This window comes from Bombus impatiens, unplaced genomic scaffold, assembly GCF_000188095.3.
Source record: "Bombus impatiens unplaced genomic scaffold, BIMP_2.2 scf_0360, whole genome shotgun sequence".
NCBI lineage: Eukaryota > Metazoa > Arthropoda > Insecta > Hymenoptera > Apidae > Bombus > Bombus impatiens.
In genome coordinates, this window is record NT_176779.1 from 437968 (window position 1) to 446208 (window position 8241).

The 8241-nt window shown below is 35.4% G+C and overlaps 1 long non-coding RNA gene across 1 annotated transcript; it reads left to right on the top strand.

The window, feature by feature from the left end:
* The first annotated feature begins 3346 nt into the window (after positions 1–3346).
* Positions 3347–7962, top strand: LOC105680788. The gene is made up of 3 exons (XR_001102299.3): positions 3347–3358; positions 4254–4259; positions 7870–7962. It is a non-coding gene; the product is annotated as an uncharacterized LOC105680788 (long non-coding RNA).
* Positions 7963–8241: the final 279 nt, after the last annotated feature.

An 8241-nucleotide genomic window follows, 5' to 3' on the forward strand; every position in this document is an offset into this window, starting at 1 on the left:
ATTCTGGTAACAGAATTCCGATTATATTACATCATATTACGAATACATTAGAAATATTCGTTTAGTTATTCTTAAAATTTTCTCAATTTTCAAAAATGAAACAGACTCGAAGATTTATTATATATATATAAACGTATATTTCCAAAAGAACATAAATTTGATATCGCATACTCTCGTGAGAAGCAATCATTAATTTATCAATGCAACCCTGTTGCAACATCGAACAAACTCAGCGCAAGTCTCTGAACTTCAAAACTCAATCGCTTCCTGCGAACTCCAGTTCCCATCTCCCATCTCCATCAACTGACTAATTCAATTAACATGACTCCCCTCTAAAATTCATCATTTTTCGTCTTCATTAGCCTTGGATGCTTCCCTATGGATCTAACGGAAGACGTCGGGAAATTCAAAGTCGCGGCCGTGTCGTGTAATCAGGTCACCGATCCGTTCGCCGCGTTTCAAAGCGATATGTCGTTTAACGTGGCAATTAGTCGAGTTTACATTTTTAATTGATCGCTTAACTTCTGCCAGGCGTTTGCAAAGGCAATCAACTGCACAAACAAGCGGCACCGAATGAAATGGCACGGGGCAAGTTCGCTGAGACGACGACGACGACATCGGCTTCGCTCCACTTTCGTTCCCGAAGGTGTTGCATCGAGGCGGCCGTGTAAACAGGGATTTTCGGATTCCAGAATTACTAGCAGGCTGTTCGTAAAATATTTAGAGTAGTCGCTCACCGCTCTGCCGTTTCGAAATCGGAAAAGCGACTTTGTTCCTCTTATCGTCCTACTTTTTGTTCCATTTCACAGAATGGATCGCGAGATTACCGTTGGCCTCGAAGGAGTTACGAGAAAGTACACTATCATTCGTAGTCATCGGTATACTTTACATTTCTAGAAACACCCACAGTATACGAATTTTATAAAAGCGTGCAAATTAATGATTTCTTTTTCTGTCAAGCGTTTGGAATTTCATGCAAGTGTCATTTCACTCGTACAATTTCACTGTAATGTGTACTTGCACAGAAAAGAAGCACCTAAGTAAAGAAGAGCGTAATATTTTTCTGGACAAAGGGTACGTAAGTAGAATAGAGTACAGTATTTATGTGAATAAGGTGTGCGTAATTAGAGTAAAATACAATATTCGTATAGATAAAATGTATATTACTAGAGTAGCGTATAGAATATTTGTATAGGGAGCAAATTAAATTGATTTTTGAAAGGCAAGATAGTGAATATTGTTGAAGTAATTACTTCAAGAAAAAATCTACATCTTTATTTTTGTATATCCGTGACCTGGAGACTGCTGTTACGAAGAGAATAGAATTTAGTAAAAAAATTCAAAATAAGGAGAGGTTACAAGGTTTAAAAACAAAAGAAGTGTAATAGATCTCTATTGTTATTTATTGTAGCCTTCACCTAAAGTTACACACCAAGATTATCTTTTTGGTAATGTCCTTTGCTATAAATATATGAACGTGGTTCCTATCATACCTTCTTCCTATTGTATTGTAACACTGTAAGAGTAAGGATCTGGATCAGCCTACACTATACCTGTACTTATATATATACTTATTTGAATATATTTTTCTATTATAAATTCATCCACTCGTTCCTCTACCAGTCAACCTCAACAAATTACATAGTAATATGTTAGAATTACTTTTAATAATACTCACTTAATACTTTTAATAATTACTTTTAATAATATTCACTATCTCTCCCTTCAAAAATCAATTTAAAATATGTTATTATACATAGTTCTAATGATCATCAGCAATGTGATGTTAAGAATGAAATCACCGAAGTTCAATTTATCCGAACATAATTGAAGCATACAAAACATAGTTTGTCAAATATAAGCAAGTGTTCGAATACTCTTGAACAATAGCGTATTTCGACTTAAGCATTGCGGTCGAGAGTTTTGATTCTGTTGGAAGGTTGATAGGCAATGGTGGGATTTTGGTGGACATTTGGGGAATGTTCTGTAGACGTTTGGTGTATGTGTCGGGCTGGAATTCTGCAGCTCTAAAGTTACGAAGCTTAGACTTTCGAGATTCTAGAGTATCCGAGAATAGAGCTTAAATCGTTGGAAATTTTCAGTGTGGTAACTTCAAAGTTCAAAAGTACTATCTTTAGAGACGTACTAACCATTTCTTCAGATTTATATACTTTCACTTAAGTTGACTATCTAAATTACCTCCTGCTATTGAAGATAAGAAAAGACCATTGAGAGAAATTTTCCGTAGTTTCAAGAAGTGAATTTGGTAACGATTAAAAAAGAATTTCTTTCTTCAACATCTTCTGAAAAGTTATTCGTAGACATTTTTTTTAAATCGATATTTGTTTTTAACCATTTGATATCACGAATGATATTCGATTTGATTTATCGAACGTTAGAATTGGACAAATTTAATTATTATTTAAGTGGAGTGTAAATATCGAAGATAAATTGCAAAGAGTTTTTAACGTTTGAATTTTATTTCAGTAGCTCTCGTGGTAAGAAAGTTGTAAAGTTTCGAGTTACGATGTGCTCGATCAAGCGCAACTTCAGCGGTTAGCGAAGTGTAAACGTGTCACTGAGTATATGACTCGTGGATAACTTATGATGTCAAACATTAAATATTTTTAGTGCCGCATATACGTAGAATGACTGACTTATTTTGCTATGACGTACTTATCAGTCCTTTATTAATCATTCTGCGATATATCGTTGCTGTAATAACATGAATAATAAATATTAATAATCTGCAATTTGTGTTGCATATCGCGTTCTTTGCCGCAATTTGGAAAAGTTCAAACATAAGCTCGCAATTCAAATTAACGTTGTGTGAGTAGGTCTAGTCGAACTTTCCTTTTTTATTTAAGCTTTCCAATCTTATACACGTTTATTCGCTATATATTGTAAATATAACTACACACGTCGACTTATACTTTATTTATTTTTTATATTTTTTTGTAAAGTAAGTAATATTTAGGACAGTCATATTTAGGAGTAGTTGTAACTTGAGTTCCAGAACTTGTAAAGCTAATTTCACTCTTTGGATGTCGAACAAAGCATTATCACGCAATGTGGTTAATGGTAATTGTGTGTGCATGATTGTGTGCATGAGAGAAGCAAGATTGTAACGATCAGCTCTGCAGCGTTTAATCGTAATAATCAATTTGTGAGAGAGCTTTCTATTAAAAAACTAAGGTTTTGATTTCATTGTAAAATTTAAAGGAAGTGTTTTCCTTTCTTTAAACTCATTTGGATCACGTATTCTCCGAGATATTAGCCATAGCTTTCTTAAATATCTCGCACAAATCTGGGAAAGCAGCTTTCGCTGTCGTGTCAGCAGTCTCCTTCGAATTCCACAGTAGGAGCGAATCCAGCATTAATTTTAACGTACAATCGTATAAGTTTTATCGTAGAATTCTAAATACGATTTTTCGATTTCACGAATATAGCAAGCGAACTACTCGTTGAGTATCACGTTGAGCGTCACGTTGAGTATCGTACTTCATTGAATTTTATTCATCTTCCTTTCGTTTGGGTATTCACAACGTGATTATTGAACAAAGGTAATGTGGTGTGTCACATAAAAGTTATCTTGTGTTAAGATATACCGTCCGATAGAATAAAATGTTGAGCCAAGCACTGTGAACAATTTACACTGACAAATCACGATAAAAGAGCAGCAAACGCATTGACAATATGTGTGGGTATCTTTCCGAAGCATCGTACGTGTCGGCCAACTTCTCCGCAGAATTTGCAAACGATGGAAGAGCAAGCCAGCGAAAAATCGAGCAGCGTAAAGTTCGCAAAGTGAATTTTTATTGACTGGATCGAAAGGAGGTAAGTTCGTGTTTTGGCTGTGTTCAAGGGAGAAACTGTCGCGGAGGGAAGTTTGCCTCGTGCGCGGTGCAGAGGTCTGAAATCGACATTCGATGCCGGAGAATCGTGGAATCGTGACGCCGAAGAATTAACGAGCCACTTGGAACGAGCCACGAATTATTTGTTCGTCCGCTAGCATGAGAATCGTCGAGTACTACGGCTGAACAAAAACCAAGAGATGAAAAAGGAAAGAGAGTGGAGAGTATCGACTATCGATGACGTTTTAGAAACCTTGCCGGTATTAATTAGAGGATGCTCGAATTATTACTTGGAGCTAATTTTTGTTCGCAACGAGCATGCTTTTAATGCTTGTAGATATCGGACGAGATATTCTGGATCGATTATTGGCGTTTCCCTGACACCATTATAGAAATTAGACGTCTGTTCGAAACTATGTGTTATTAAATAGTTTAAAGCAAGAAAATGTGTGGAAAATGGATTGAAAACATAGCGTAACACGTGCCTATGTAAGATATTTTTTCAATAAATCGTCATCGAAAAATTTATTCCATTTGTTTAAATATTTAAAAGAATGGGATCGAAAACAGTAGTTTTTAAACTGTGTTAAACTTCTATATTAAAAAAATAATTAATGCAGATGATTAAGTAATAAATAAATGCAAACAATGATAAGAACATGTTAGATTCATATTAAAAGTCTAGGATTAATGTGCAAAAATATTGTAATTCAATTATTGCTTTTAATCAGAGTTTGGAGCTTTCGTTAAACAATAATTCTCCATTTCGTTCTAAACGATGTCATTTGATCAACTGCGACTGCGGATTTTTGTGGTTAGTGTATCAACAGTGGCGCCAGATACAAACTGGGCAGCCAAATCTCTTTACGCAGTTACGTTTCGAGCAGGAAGCGATAAAAGAGTAAATGGAGGAAAGGGGAAGGGAAAGCTAAAATCTAACAGATCTTTGCATATTTTTCTTTTTTGTAGAAATACCGAACGCGACGCATGTGGCTGAGACTTGTAGGCATTGAGACTTGTTGACATTTGATGTTCTTAACATTTATAAATAGACCACGGGATATTTATGCAAATTCACATTTTCGATTGAATAATTGAAATAGTAGAACCTCGCTAAAAATTGTTTTACTCAACGAGCATCATATGAAGCACTACATTTAAGATATTTTGCATATTTTTTCATGTTACGTACATTCCGCACAATCTTACGCTTTCAAAATTTTCATAAATGCGCAAAAATCCGTACGCTGCCGATGATAAATGTCAACTATCCAAAGAAGCTAATATTCTATATGAATAAAAATGACTCGCTTATCCATAAAATACTGGAGAAACGTAAGAAAAGCCGGAAACGAGAGAATTCTGCGAATTTGATGAGGAATGGCCCGGAAAATCCGTGGTGTTTTAATCACGCGCGCGGCGTAACAAGGCAAAGACGGGATGCTCGAGTTTCAAGCGGATCCGTTTGCATCGTCAAAATAAAACAATCATTCGCCAAATGCTTTTTTACACTATAGAATAACGGCGGAACAAGGCGGAAAACGAGGCCAGGAACAGTCAACGACAGCTTTTATTATTCGCCAGCTGTAGTCGCTCAAGTTGCGCCCCCAAACCATCGGTGACTTTCATGACTGCATTATGCTGCGATGCAATATGTGCATCGAGAGTATGAGAACATCGTAACGGTGGCGTATCTTAATACGCGTTATAAAATGAACTTTCAAACACGATTTCCGTTGTCCTGGTGTTTTTTATCTAATCCAAATTCAAGATAGAGCGCTGTCACGCTATATCTGCTAACGCTGCAAAAAGCAACGCTCAGCGAAACGATAGAACTAGTTGAGACGACGATTAAACGTTACGAGGTCAATAGTAATTTTGTTTCTATTTTTGACAGTTTCCTGTAACGACCAGCCAATTTTTCGTTAGCGTTTTTCAAGCGTGGTTTTAAATTTATTTTTTTGTTTTCTCAATTTCTTATAATATTTCTTTCTTTCTGTCCTTATCCTCTATCGCTCAGAAGTATTTTATTTTGATGACAAAGTTTGATCAACTTGGTTTCCTCGTTCTTATGATTCATGAGAAATCGCTATTAATAAATATATTTTTCACAGTATCGTTCGCAATAGTTTCATGATAGATTGAAATGGAATGCAAACAGTTAATAAGAATAAGAAGCAAACAGTTTTAAACACATCTTACTTTCTATATTTTATTTAGATCGATCGCTTTCCCGCAACTGCATTCGATCTGGTTAGAGTCGATGGCGATTTCGTTATCTTCAAATAGTAATTTCTTTGTAAATTTAGGGAAACGGATTAATAGCTGACGTTCGGCGATCCGAAACTCACGTTGATGTTTCTTTTATTGTAGCAATCGTAGGCGTTCATTTTGCATTTCATTTTTACACCCGTCTCCTTTTTTGCTATTCTTTTTACAGTATAATTGTTTGTAACACGCAGTTATTATATCGAGAATTTGATATTTCGTTGAAATTGGATCTGGAACCGCTAAAGAAACATAAAGAATGAAATTCATTATATGAAAGATATCAAAGACTGCCCCTGCCAATTTTTTATTTCTTTTCGGCAAAGAAAAAAATAGTCTAGCATTTTTCATTTCTATTCGATAGATATTTGTTGTTTTTTCTTCTAACATTATAGCTGAGAAACAAATAATTGTTGTTTCGATATCTTCAATTAAATATTATATTTGTTACAAGAGATATTTTTGAAAAGCTATAAAATGAAAAATATTCATTGTATAATGAGTAACACGTATCGTTTCCTGTGAGATTTCCCTGTTAGAATTGTCGAGACACAATACAATTGGAGCTAAATACCTAATTGCAACTTGGCAAAGTTGTCTGACGAGATATGTACTTATCTACTTGTGCCTGAATATTCAAGTTAACACGAACTCTCCACAGTCATTACACATTTTCCCTCTTCCACCTGAATACAAACCTTCGCCCATTTCCAGATTGTCTTCTCCTGATAAATTTTGGCACGGATACACAGCAGTGCAAGTCTAATTTTTTCAGCAAGAAGGTTATTCTACGATTTCACTGTAATCCGGGGGAATTTTCTTGTCAAAACCCTTCGTTATGAATGTTCAAAGAAAAATTAAATGTTTCTAAGGCGACCATAATTTTGTACAATTTCTTTTAAAATTAATACTCTATACCTACCTTATTTTTATCGTACATTTTAATTGTAATTCGCTGTACATAATATGTATATATCGGAGATGAAAGGACACCGAAGCCTTCCCTTTAAAATTTTGGGAAAACCCCTTAACACTTTAACCTAGATTCTACCATAGCCGTAATTAAGCAATTTTTGTCATTTAATCCGATTGTATTTGTTCGAGATTTGTGATAATGAGCTTGGGCTCGAGGCGACAACTAGTCGCCGAACGTAGCCGCAGTCACGGGATGAACGTTTTTATCTAATAGAGGTATAGAGTAATTGTATAGCTCTCCTTAAAAAAAATAGTTGTAGCGGCACTCGACAGTAAACATCCAACGGTTTCTGTCCCATGGCTCGCCACACGCAGACCCTATTCTTCGGGTAAGATGATTACCAGATGTCGACGCATCTCTGCAGTACATGTTCAGCTAGCCTGAGGACACGTTACAAATCTTAAGATTTAGTTAACTAAAGTCCGTCAAACAGACAAACAGTCTTTGTCCCAACTACGGGAAGATAGAGGAAATCTATTTTTCTCACGAACAACGCTTCCCGCTAGCAACTTTCCCTCAAGGGCGGCTAGCATCCTTCTCTAACCACCAACATGGAAATTGACCAATTAACAGCAACGCCAATTTCCTTTACTTTCTGAACGAAGGCTATCCTCGACGAATCCGATGATCTCGTGTCTTTAGATATACCCCATCATAGTTTTCCTCTGCAGCATCGTGACGGAAAGTCATTCTCTCATTATGAGATCTCATTAGCGAGTTACATAGCATCTTTACGCTCGGTGAATATTTTACGTTTTAACAAAGAGCTAGTTTAGTAATACTTGTATCGTAGACAAGTAAATCTAGTCCAACTTAAACTTTGGAAGAAAGTACATTTGTTATCCCGCTGATCGCGGATTCGTTATCGAATTATTATATATCGTTATTATATATCATCATTAGTGTCTAATCACCGCGGTTACTTGTCAATTCTGTAATATCCACACTTGTACTAATAATCATATTTGTACTAGTAAATATCTTCTCTATTGCCTAACAACAATGTCTAATCCAAATAAAGATTCGTTACGTGCCCCTAACCCTAACCATAATGCGAACCCGACATATATATATATATATATATATATATATATATATATATATATATATATATATATATATATATATATATATATATATATA